Source organism: Chaetodon trifascialis, chromosome 5 (genome assembly GCF_039877785.1).
Source record: "Chaetodon trifascialis isolate fChaTrf1 chromosome 5, fChaTrf1.hap1, whole genome shotgun sequence".
NCBI lineage: Eukaryota > Metazoa > Chordata > Actinopteri > Chaetodontiformes > Chaetodontidae > Chaetodon > Chaetodon trifascialis.
The window spans coordinates 9,510,008-9,523,410 of record NC_092060.1 but is presented as its reverse complement, the minus strand read 5'-3'; positions in this window follow the sequence as shown (position 1 = coordinate 9,523,410).

The following is a 13,403-nucleotide window of genomic DNA, read 5'->3' as shown; positions in this document are numbered from 1 at the left end:
CACAGCAAAGTTTTTCTTTCCATTATAACCCAGTCCTAACACCTCCAAAGCAATTTTTCTGCACACCAATAATTGGAAAAGGAGTTGCTATAAAATGATGAATAATTTTTTATTAGCATCACAAGCCCCCTGAAATTATTTTTATTATCGCTATAAATCATCATATTATCATTATTGTCAGTTTGGTGCGCTCTCAACCAGCTCTGCTAGAGAAGGACCACAGTGTGCATGTTCTATATGCCCAAAAACATGGAGGCACAAGGAAGCCCAAAGGGGTTTTATGGCCTATATGCCCAGGTTCATAAGAATGGGGCACCATCTTTGAAAGTGGTATCTAGCCCTCTTTAATACCTCCATGGTTCACACAGCCTGTGCGGCTTGAGCAGCATGTTCGCAGAGCAGCAGCAGGTTCGGTCCTCCGTCTGTTGGATGCAGGATCATGCACAGCATTTTGTGTAGGTCAGCACAGTTTTGGCAGTGCCCACAGCCCAACACACAATCTGTAGGAGCATATCTGTTCCATCAGATGCACACGGCCGGATGACTGAAAAACACTGCTGAAAAACCTCCTGTGGAAACATGCCGTAACTGAACTTCTCTGGACTTCAGCTTGATGCTCCTCTGTGTTCACAAGCTACTCACTAACACCATCTATCTGTTTCTTAGTGCTGGACAGGTAACGTACCTTTTTTTTTTTTTGCTGAAACAACTGCCTGTAGCTCCTGGAAACAAGGATGATGAGAGTGTAGACAGCCAAAGAGAAAGTTGTGGGCCCTAAAAACAAAACAAGAGCCGAGGGGAACTTGGTGATAGTTCTCTGTGGGTTTGTTGATGTATGTTAATCTAAATGTATTGAATAGTGCAGTTTTAAGTTCCATTCAGTTCAGCAAAGTTTAGTTAAACTGTGTTAAGATAAGTTAGCTTAAGTTCTGACAGGTGGCTTTTAGACGCTTAAAGAAAACCACACAGCTCAAATCTGCAGCTCATATTGTCTCTGCACATCCATTGTTTCCCTGTCTGACATCGCCTGAATAGCACTAACAGGAGAATCACTGTCAAAAGACTCTCACTTCTGACAGCATTTATAAAAATGTTGGTGTTATTTGTTTTCTCTGCAACAAGCACAGCCTCACTGTTTCCAGGCTGTGCTACCGTGCAAAGAGAGCCATAATGTCCAGGTAGGGAGAAAGCAGCTCTTTTGCGCTGAGGGTTACGATTGATGAGGCTCATTGTAGAAGTGCAGGAAGCTAATGAGTCAGAACCACGAGTCAAGCTGTCTGGAAATCACACTCCCCAAAAAAAGCCCAACGCGACAGCTTCAACACCAAACAAATGCAGAGGAAGAGAGGCACAGACTGAAAATGAGACACCTGAGAGAAGAGCTTATGCCTCTGCTTTACCTCAGCAGTCACTCATTTATTTCCTTAACATGCGTTTCAGAGTAACCATGCACAAATTACAAACTGAAAGTGAATGTCAGCAAACATAGAGAATAGGAATGTGTGGGTTTTAAAACAGAACTGTGGCACCAGGAAAGAGCATGAGAAGTGAATGTTTCTCTTCCTTCATTGATGAACTCCTACTTACTTATTATACCATTAAGGGCATACTAAGCCCTAAATCCCCTCAATCATCACTGATGACATATTGGAAGTGAATGGTGGTATATTTATCTGCAGAGACCCTGCCCTCTGCCTCTATTATTATCTTCTTATTTTGATGTGTTCAAGACATTTCAGGGCTGCAACCTTTGGGCAGTGGGTGTGTGGCTCCCAGCTAATAACAGCTGGACAGGTGAGGTTGGGACTATAAAAAAGGTAGTGACTCAGCACCAAACACCAAACAGTTACTGACAGTTAATGGATAGAATAACTTAAAGGTGGAAAGAAATCACTTCCTCTTCAATCCTCCTTAAACGGCAAACAGTTCTTACCACTTCAGGGACCAGACTAATGAACTAATGAACCCTTTTCAATACCACACGAGACCACGTTTGATCCTGATAACAGCTACCACTAAACATGGCTCTGGGTCAGAAAGGTAGACCTGTAGGATCCCGCTGTTCATGCTGACATCAGTGTTTTGTGCAGCTTCCTTGATGTTTAAAGCAGCATTCATTGATTTTTTTGGCCACTGGGTGCAGCAGAACAAGCTGTAAACACGCTATTGACATGTTTTATTATTCATGCAGAACGTGTTCGTTAACAATCTCGTAACTCCTGAGGGCAGTGTGTGGCTCTCTAACAGCTAAATGCTCCATATGTTCACCAGCTAATTGCTAACTTTGTCTGTCTGCTGTTTACAGCTGAGCAGGTAGCTTACAGTGGGTTTATCAGAGCATCTTTACCGAAAACAAGAGCTGGTGAAATGAAATCAGTGAGAGTTGCAGGTTGTAACACCAAAACAATGAGCTTTGAGCGACACCTATCCCATTACACGTCAATAGATGCATTGTTACTAGAAAGTATAGCACAGCTTCAACACAAATATCCTCAGTTGTATGATGTCATCTGAAGGTTCCTTGAATGATTCCAGGGTGATTTATGTGACAGGAAGCGTGATCTTCTTATAAGTACTGATTCCCCTGGGAAAAAATGATCAACCTGAATGGATGAACCTGATCTGCTTTGGCATCAAAGCATCTATCCAATGTACGCCACAGATGCCCTTGAAGATAAATTCTAATAATTCTAATGATTCCCAGACTTTACATCTAGCACCATCACCAGGTCTTGAATTCAGTTTGTCCAATACTTCAATTTCTAACTGAGACTGAGATTTCCACCTACTCTTGTGGACGAAGAGCTGCTGATGCATTCAACTCTTTATGGAGCAGCATCCATATATGCAAATAAATGAGGATCTTCTTCTTCAAGGGCATGTTTTCTATTTTTCCACAACTTACAGTGCATATTCCGACTGCTTTTGAACAACAACAACAACAACAACAATAATAATAATAATATTTTACTCTGCCTACTGTAGTTTCACTCTTTTGATAAAGTAATTTCCACCTTCAGAGCAGCTCTGCCCATGAACCTCCAAACTACTAGTTAATCCACTGCCCTCACGTTAAACTCACATTCATCAAGGGCGCATTTATCTGCCGAGGCTGAAAGCTCAGGAAAACCCAGCTCGACTGGATACATGCTCAGGCAAACATGAGACTGTCCATCAGCGGGAAGACAAGGATGTTGTTTTGTAACTAACCATGACCTCTGACCTTCCTCAAGAGGCGTAGGTGGAGCCAAAAAGAGAATCTCCCCTCAGGGTTCAAACAGCATTAAAAAAAGACACCTTCACTGACATACAAGTCTATAAAAATAACATCAAATTCCACTCATCCACATTCAGAGGAAAAAATATTGACATGTATTCTTTCCTTCGGGGTTCTGGTTACCACCTCATAGTCCACATCGCTGCTGGCCAGTTCCTACTTCTGTTAAGATTTTTTGGAAACAAAGGGAAGGTGTGACACGACAGCAGATGAAAAGTCTTGACATAGACGCTGCAGTCAGACTGATGTATGAACATTTGTCCTCTGAAGCTCTCCACTTGCCGAGAGGATTAGAAATGCTATTTTAAGGCGCTGAAGAGTTCTTCAAGAACAGGATATCTTTAGAGAAGTGTTCAGAAAACAATGGCTTAATATCTTAAGTTTTATGAAGCACTTTTTCTTCAGTGCTATTACTGCCCACAGCCATGGAAAATGAAGCCGTTCTATCCAAAGGCAAAGGAGGCATCATCATGAACCATTATCCACTTATGAATCTGATTTGGAGGCATTTATGCTCTGCAGTGCCCTAGTGGCCTCTCATCTACTTTGGTAAGCCTGCCCACCCATTATATGTAAGTACTTGACAACACTTGAGTGCCTTGTAATGTACAGATGGTAAATTTCCATCTTTCTAGACAATTCTGTCACTCTTACATCAAGTTTAGGTCTGAGCTATTGAGCAACTGGAAACGAACCAAAGAGGTGAGCGCTGAGCTCATCTTCATTTTGAAGTGCACCTCAGAACTGCTTCCTGCAGGGCAGGATTTTATCTTTAATTTATTTTTCTCCCCGTCCGTCTTCAGTCAAATCAATAAAGTGTCCACAATAAGAGCCGTCCACTAGATTACCTTAATGTCCCACAGCCCTCTTTTGTCTGATGTCCTGGCTTCTAAGTATAGGCACTTGCCCTAATTTAAAGGGATAGTTTGGTTTTGGGGGAATTGTGCTATTTTTCCATCTGGAGTGAAACTCATGCATGCCTCTTTTGTGTTTCTGCATGAGGGTACAGTATGCTGAACAGTTAGATCAGCCTGTCTCAGTGTAAATACTCTGCAATGCATAGGGTTTAATGCTTTTCTCTTACTAGTGTAGAATAACTGCTATGGCAGCAGGGTTGTAGTATGTAAACACCATGCTTAAAAAAAAATATTTTTTTCTTTTACCACATATAAGTTGAACCCGCCACCCCTTTCTGGAGGAGAATAAAAGCCTACTCTCATGAGTGAAGCTGCTACTGATGCTACAGGAGACGTCTTGTGTTTACTGAGTAATAATTAGAGTGTAGCCCATCTTGGGAACATTTTGGGAAGCACAGTAATTGGCTTTGTTTCTGAGAGTGAGAGAAGACTGATGACATCATGTCTGTGAGTTTAGTACAAAGCTGGAAGGCTATCTTAGCCTAGCATGATGACTGGAAGCAGGGCGAAACAGCTGGCCTGTTATTCTCTGAAGTTCAAACATCTGCCCACCAACGACACAACCTGTGTGTTCAGACAGAACCTGGGGGGGATTTTAAAGGAAATGTGATTCCAAACAAATGAGTTACAATTTATGCTTCTTCTGTGGCTTAATGAGTCTTTTGGTGGAGGATTGGAGGATTTTTTGGTGAGATCAGTCAGAGGACATACACCTATACACACAGTTGGTGTGTCCATTCCTAGCTAGCTTTGAGCTATAGAGTGAGAGCAGCTGTCTGAACACACCCTAAAACTCACTGAAGTGCTGTAGTTTGACTTTTCAGTGGGAGTTATATCAACAACAGCATACTGTACCCATTTCCCCATTTCTTCTGACCAGCATCTCTGGCCAGCGTGTGTTGCTGGATATGGTCCTCGAACACAAGTTTTGCTTTTGGTCCTTGTATAATTATAAGGTTACAAACCTGGCAACCTCACTGTGAAATCAAGTCACAGCACCTGGCTGTTGTTCAGCAATAGTGACTGCATGTAACTCCCATCCATCCATCCATTTTCTATACCCAACTATCCCTTTTCGGGGTTGCAGGGGGGCTGGAGCCTATCGCAGCTGTCAGCGGGTGAGAGGCAGGGTACACCCTGAACTGGTCGCCAGTCGATCGCAGGGCAACATATATAGATAGACAACCATTCACACTCTCACACCTAAGGACAATTTAGGGTCACCAATTCACCTAATGACCATGTTTTTGGTCTGTGGGAGGAGGCCGGAGTACCCGGAGAGAACCCATGCATGCACGGCAAGAACAAACTTCACACAGAAAGGCCCCGCCCGACCCGGGGATCGAACCAGCGACTGGTGTAACTCCCTCCTACACCAAAGATTGTCTGTTTGTGTGTGGATTAAACGAACAAGATAGAACTTGTTATTTAATTAGTGATCTTTAGAGGTGTTGGTAAGTGTATTTTTTTTTACCAGGAACCAGGCTAGCTGCGTCCCCTTGCTTCAGGCTCATTGCCACCTGGCTGTAGCTCTCTACTGAACACACAGACATGAGAGCCGTATTGATCTTCTCATCTCACTCTTGGAAAAAAAAAAAAAAAAAAGAAGCAAATAAGCATGTTTGCCAATGCAGAACTAATCCTTGTAATTAAATTGATAAATCCTTTGGGAAGCTAACAAATATCCAATGATTCAAACTGCAAGATAAAACCAAAACTAAATATTTAATATGGCAAAGTAACATCAACAGCAGCAACAGTCAGCTTGAAAAAGGAATAAGGCTGCATTCACCACTTCATCTGAACATGTTTAAGAATGTCTCCTTCTGAGCTGCAGCTTTCAATATCTTTTGCCCAGTTATGTTTTTGACCAAGGGGCCCCCAGTAAGAAAATATGACTGGATCATTGCTCATAGATTATTGATCTGGGTGAGAGACTCTATGAATCTGAATATAAACCTTAAAGAGATCTAGTTTCTCTAAACCTCATGCATTTAGATGGACATGCAGTAAAATTGTTCCCAAAAAATGGCTAAAACCGTTTTTAATGTGTAACATGCTTAAACTAACTTTTCTGAAAATAACTTTGAAAAAGTTATTGGATATATTTAATCTTATCACCAAGACAGACACGTGAACATCCAGCATCGAGTGTGCAGGAGCACAGCTGTTGTAGGCGGTGGGCTTTTTTTTTTTTTTCTTAACACAGGCAGAAATGAGGCGTTCACACATTTATAGATCATTTCTGGTGATGATTTTGAATCCGTCTGTAGGGGACGTGACCAGTGGGAAATGCAAGAAGAGGCGTAAATGTTGGTGGGAGAATATTTGCCCTGCAGCAAATGGTGCGTACGTGCTTGTGTGATTGTGTGACTTTTTGTGCACATGTGCATATGCAAGTATGGATTTCATGAATAAATTACTGCTCTGCAAATAGTCTTTGCATTAAAAATTATAAAAGTAAAGAAACAACAATTGGACCCAGATGCAAAGAGGAAAATAACTTGAAAGACACCTAAAATGGATATTAATAAGCTATTTACCAATGAAGATTATAGTGAAACAAGTCAGAACTGGATAATGAAACAAAAACAAGCTTATCTGTCAATGTTCTTCTACTTTTTTGTTGACGTGAAACTTAAACAGCTAATTGTTGTTTTGAATTCCTTTAATGACATTTAAATCTCTATGCAGCCAGAAATGGCCTCGGGCTGAGGCTCACAGCGTTGCCTGGTGGAAGACATGTTGAAAACATGGCCCCAGTTTGCTTCTGCTCCGCTTCCTCAGTCTTCTTCACAGCAGCCTGGGCCCCCCACCAGCAGCAGCAGATGCAGCCACAACACTTTACTGAGCCATTTTGCTGAGCCATTGCAAATGCGACAGAAAGAGGGTGACACCAGATAACCTTGGCATCTTTGACACACAACACGCAACCACACAAGGACAAACTTGGCATGTCACAACTGTGTCATCATTTTAATCTCTTCAGGCAGAAGAAGACCTGGGGTGGAGTGTGGATGCCAATTTTGTTGTGTGTTTCGTTAGTCACATTAAGGGCACACCTAAAAGTTAAAAAACACAAGCAAATATAGCAAGTGCTACCAAGAGGAATCAGTAACATTGTCACACTGTGCACAATATACTAGATCATTACATAATTTACCATGTCCTTGCAGAACGTCCCTTTATAAAAGGACATTTATACCTTAGCAGATCTTGTGATTAGAAACACAAAGCAGACTGTTCCAGTGCCCTCCAGGCATTTCAGCAACAGTGGCCTGGAGCAGACATATTATCCAGCCGTTAGAGACTTCATCAGGGGGAAAAAGAGTGCTCCCAACCCAGAGGATTAGGCTAATGAATGCAGTTTCTGTAAAAGAAAGTTTCCACTTTAAGCCAGCACCTGTTTCAATGTTTTTCTTATTAAGAGGAGGAGAACAACTTGACATTGTTATTGTTGTAAACCAGATTTACATGACAGACGGCAACATGATTCAGCATCTTCATGATACAAAAACTGCTCTGAATGTGAGATTTTTTGGTGAGCAATTTAAATTCACTTGCATACCTGGCTCTGAAGGAGACAGTCATGAATAAATATGCATGTGTATTTGCATGCACAGGGATGCCCTTTTGACTCTGTTACAAAAGGAAAATAGCTAATTATACATTACATGTGTTATATTTACAATCACACAAGATATGGAAAAATTCAGTCATCACCTTGCTATTAGTCTAGACATAAACAGCACATCATTAAAAAAAAAGATATGAAGTCAGTGTTTATTTAATATTTGTGTTTTTAAGCTGCACTAATCAATATTTTTATATTAACAATGGATCAAATGACTATTCCTAATATGAAAGGAGCCACTTGTGGTGACAAGCCCACCAACTACCACCTACTACCACACAAATGTAATGTTGCATTGATTTTATTGATTTTGGGAACTGTTGCAATGGTGGAATATGTTCACGTTTCACAGCGAAAATGGGATTTTGATCCATTGGAGCCCTCAGTTTCCTGGCCTGATTGCTGGGAAGATCTTGCTTCATTTCACCTCTCTATTGAGGCAGGCACTGTATAAATAGGCACACTGGAAATAGACCTTCACTCTCAGAGGAGCCTCTCAGGAGAGGGCCTGGACCAATAGCCAGATTTCCAACACTGAGATATAGGCCAGGACATTACAGACATCTGGACTGTAATAATGTTCTGTGGAATCCCTTTAACATTTTGAGAGGAAGTAGTTGTAAACAGTTGTTCTAAGTCTTTTGAGTTGGTATATCTGACACATTAAAGTTTGATGAACTGAAAGGATGTCAAAAATAATGTTTCCTCCTGCAGCCAAAACATTTATTCATTTACTATCCATTTACTCTCCTATGCCTCATTTACCGTGTGCCATGACGTCCGTAGCAGCTATCGTCAACAGTGTGCGCTGGTCTTTTTTGACTTGTTCTTCTCAACTCCTGTTCTCAATAATGTTGTCGCAATTATGTTGTACATGAATGGACATGTTTTCCCCAAAGACTTTCCCGTTACTCACAAGATGTTAATTGAAGATGATCTCACCATGTCTTTCCTGTCTAATATCTGATGACTGTGCAGCTTCTGGGAATAAGTTGTGAAAAAGGAAGCTTGCCATTTATTTTTGATCTGATTGTCTTATTATCAGCGTCTACTTTTTTTTTCTATCTAATCTGCTTTATCTATTATCTACAATATGATCTTCGTTTCAGAGTTATTATTGAATGTATACTGAATTAGCAAATAATTCCTGACTTGTTCCTTGTTTACTGCTCAAAATTTTGTATATCATGTTACTGAATTTTACTTTTGTTTTGCAGCATTTTTAGTATAGAAATTCAAAATTGAACCATATTGGGCAAGCAGACCAGATATTGTTCAATACTTGCCTCTTTATGATCATCAATGAGAGATTTTCTGGGCTACTTGTGTTGAGCAGAACAAGCTGTAAATGTCAACATATTATCATTTTATATTAAGAGGCAAATGGCAAACGTGCACACAGTTTCAGATTCAGTAGACAGAGCAAAATTCATTTGGACTCAGGCAGGGCGATATTCTCCTTTTAGCTCTACTTTTGGTCTCCACCAACTCTTGAGGGAAATATTTTGCTATCACCAGCTAACATAACATCCACACTGTTCATCTGCTCACTAGCTGCTAGCTTTGTGTGTGTCACTGGTGCTGGGGTAGCGTGCCGTGGTTTTTTGACAGCAGCTGAGTGTTGCTGCTGGAAACAGTGCTACTGAGAGCCACGAGAGACAATGAAAACATTAAAGTCGTGGGTCGTGTCACTAAAACGATGAGCTGAAAGATGCTAAATCACTCTGTAGAGCAGAAGTGGACTGCAGAGTGGGATGAAAACTCTCTGTGGTTTCATATTACACATAGTCATCTGGTCTATTGCCAATGTAAAATATTGATGATTGCAGCTTTAAAAAAAATGCTAGGTCAACCCAGTCAAGACGTAAAGATATCTAGCATAATGAAGCACATTGGCTACATCAGACTTTTTATCAATGAAGGAGAATAAAGATCAACTAAATTATATCCCCAACAGTCATAGCAAGATATTTCACTCTGTGCCAGGTATCAGTTTTGATTAATCGTGGTCCACTCAGAGCGTATGGATATTTTGACTGCTAAAATGCACTGGTAGATAGGCTTGGAATTAGCTAAATGCACTCATATGTCCAGTATTTAACAACAAATGTCCCTGGATGTCAAATACTTGATGAGTCCAATAGTCCAGAAACTTGATGAGACACTGACCACATCTGCTGTGAGTCATTATGTCAAATTTGCACCTGTATTTTTGCCACTGTTAGATCATGGCATGTGGACTGATCATCATGTCAGATTCATTTACAACGGTCCAGTAACACTGTGCACGCACACACACACACACACACACACACACACACACACACACACACACACACACACACACACACAAACACAGAAGGTGCACCTTTCAAAGTGCTGATTCTGTTTGTGATACTGGCAAAGCAAATGCACAGCCTCTGCCAAATAATAAAATTGATTTGACAATGAATGAGGTTTTGCAGTGAATGGTGGATCTATTGTGTCATGCTGGCAGAAAGAGAGAGAGAGAGACAGAGAGAAAAAAAACACAGGGAAGTCTCAGAGGAGGGAAATGGCTGCCGAAAGGAATCTAACCCAAATATCCTTCATTTTCCGTCCCTTGAGTGGCACAGCACTTCAAGGGAAACTGATTTGCATGCAATTGTCTTCTGATTAAAACCTAATCTATTTTACACCTCAGTGATGAGACAGTTTTTGTTTTAAGGCCTCTTTTAGCCTGAGGACTTTCAGCACCAGTCCATACATTCGAGGGATGACAGCCAGTAGCGCTCCACCTGATATAGCCAGAGATGCTCATGAACCGTTCAGCCAAGCGTACGCTCTGAAACTGGGGGTGGCTATAGCTCAGGTGTATAGAGTGGTCTGTTAGTCTTTTCAGGCTCAGTGGTTTGATATCCAGCTCTGCATGTCAAACTGTCTTTCTGCAACACACTGAACCCCAAATTACTTCTTAAATATAAATCATGGGACCTTTATTTATATATATATATATATACACACACACAGAACTTAACTCTGGACACATGAGCGATGCAGCTAAATTAAGCTAAATATCCAGAGGACTGCTAATTACAACACCACATTATCAAAGTCAATCACATTATCTCTTTCATCCCATTGGAAGAAAAACAAAAAGCAAAGTGTCAATGAGAGCATTAAAGACTATTATTATCCTCCCAGAGTAAATGATTCCTGATTTGGGGCGATTACTGGGTTTAAATGAAGTAAATTTGTGGGCCAAGGTGAAAGAGCTCATTATCCCTCGTCATTAGTGGTTTAGTCCAAGAGGTGGATCCCATAATTCTCAGCAGTCACAATGGCAATTAACTTTCCTGGGGTACAATTCATGTGCTCATGTAAAACATTTGGAGTTGAAATACTTTCCTAAGTCAAGATGCTAATTGGAGGGAACAGTTTGGCAGGGACATCAACTAAGAGTATATTCTCGCAGCATATTGTAGGTCACAGAATGAAATACCTTCACGAGGAAGAGTGGTTCAAGTCTATTTAATTTCACCAGTTAAAGCTTTAAGATGTCCTGTTGCTGCCAAACTGTCAGCAGAGTTGGACAGCATTTTCTCCAGACAAGAGCAGGCGTCTGTCTGCAAACGAGTTTTTAATTATATGAGGATTAATTCTGCTGGGATAAAAGCCGACAGGCGCGGACCTATCCCCCAATTATTCAGTTGTACATTCCCACAGACACAATGTTTACAAGTACCTAAATTTGCAAATGGAAATGTAAACAAGAAAGTATTAATTCATTAGGGCTTATGGGACTAACAGAAATACAATATTCATAGATAGATTGAAATAAGCTGAATGTGGAATATTTGGATGTCAGGTTTCTTCAGCAGCATGTTAAACAGATAAATTGTGACTTTTCTCTGAGTAATATGATTCAGTAGTGATTCAACTCAAAGCCAGTTGAAACACAACTGGAAAGATGTCCAAGCACACAGAAAATGAGGTGTTTTTGTTTTTGGTTTGATTTTCAAAGATGCAGACATTGATTTATTTAGCCACTAGGGGCCAGAAAAACTCCAAAACAAGCTCACACACACACACACACACACACACACACACACACACACACACACACACACACTCACACAGCCCTCGTGTTATCAGCTTAGCATTAGCCACGGTGACTGCACTCAGTACTCCAGAAGTCCTGCCGCCAGTGTGAAGCCACAGGTTCACACACCCTCCAACTCTGAGAGCAGAATCCACGTGATTCTTGAGCTAATTACTAGTAGCTAATGTCAGCAAGCCAGATAAGGAGACACAATGTAGATAAGACAACAACAACTGGCTCTCTAGCTTATTAGTTGATAACCGCTAACTTTGTCATGTGATGTTAGGAAGGTTAGTGCACAGTTGGTGCAGTATATGAGGGTTTTTTTATTTATTTATTTTTTTTACTGATAACAGCTGTTGGTACTAGGAATATGGTTGATGAGAGGGCTGAGACTGAATCAAAGCAATGAGCTGAAAGAAGATTAAGTGCTACATAGACGTGCAGATATAGTTGATAATTCACAGACACCTTGATTTGACGTGATCACTGCTGATGAACATGCAGGTCATAGGTGGTCAGAATCATGTGTGTGGATGCTTTTCTGTTCATTTTGTATGTCCCTTGGAAATTTAACATGTGTTGTCTTTGTTGTCTGTAGGCAGATGCCTCCTTTCTAAACACTGATATCAGGATGACCAGGTCTGAACCTCCAGATGATTAAACTCTCACTGTCTGGTCTGGTAGCTCTAATTATTGAGCTTTCAGTTCATTTTAGGCAGTGGTGTCACCTCCTCCATAAATTCAGAGCAAATCTATGAGAATCATCTGGAAATGATCTTACATTTCACTTCATTACTGTCTGAATAGTGACAGTCACCACAAGGCTTTCAGGCTATTTGTGAAACCACACATTTGCTGTACATGCCATTAAAAACATTTTTAACTGTTGTTCCTTGCTCCACTAAGTCCTCTCCCTTCTCTTCATTTCTACCTCAGCTGTCTCATTTCCACCAATCACCAGTACAACAAGCAATAATGGGGTTTAATTTCAAATGCTGCCCAATGGCCTGCCTGGAGAGGAGCTCTCGTCTTGGCAAGATTTCAATTTAATCTTCCCATCCAGGTTTACTGCATTGAGCGTGTCTATAAAAATAGATTTTGTTCATATAAACTTAACTTTAGACTATGTCCTCTTTAAAGACTATTTTTATGAGCAGAGGAAAATGAAAATGTTAATGCTATTAGACCTTTCATAGGACCGTCTTTTCATGAAAAACGAGTATGAACTAAACTGGCTCTGCTGATAGACAGACATTTGGGGGATTTGAATAATGTCTCAATTTCTGTGCTTTATGTCAAGCTGCAGATTCACTCATTCCCCAGTAAATAATTATTCAGTGTAAACTGACATTAGACATGCTTCTGAGTGTCCTATATTTAGAAAATGTCTTTCCAAATTCCCAATTGGCAGTGCAATAATTCATTCAATTAAATAGATTGTCTTTCAGAACAGGAAAGGATCATCATAATACCAAATATAATCAATTGAGC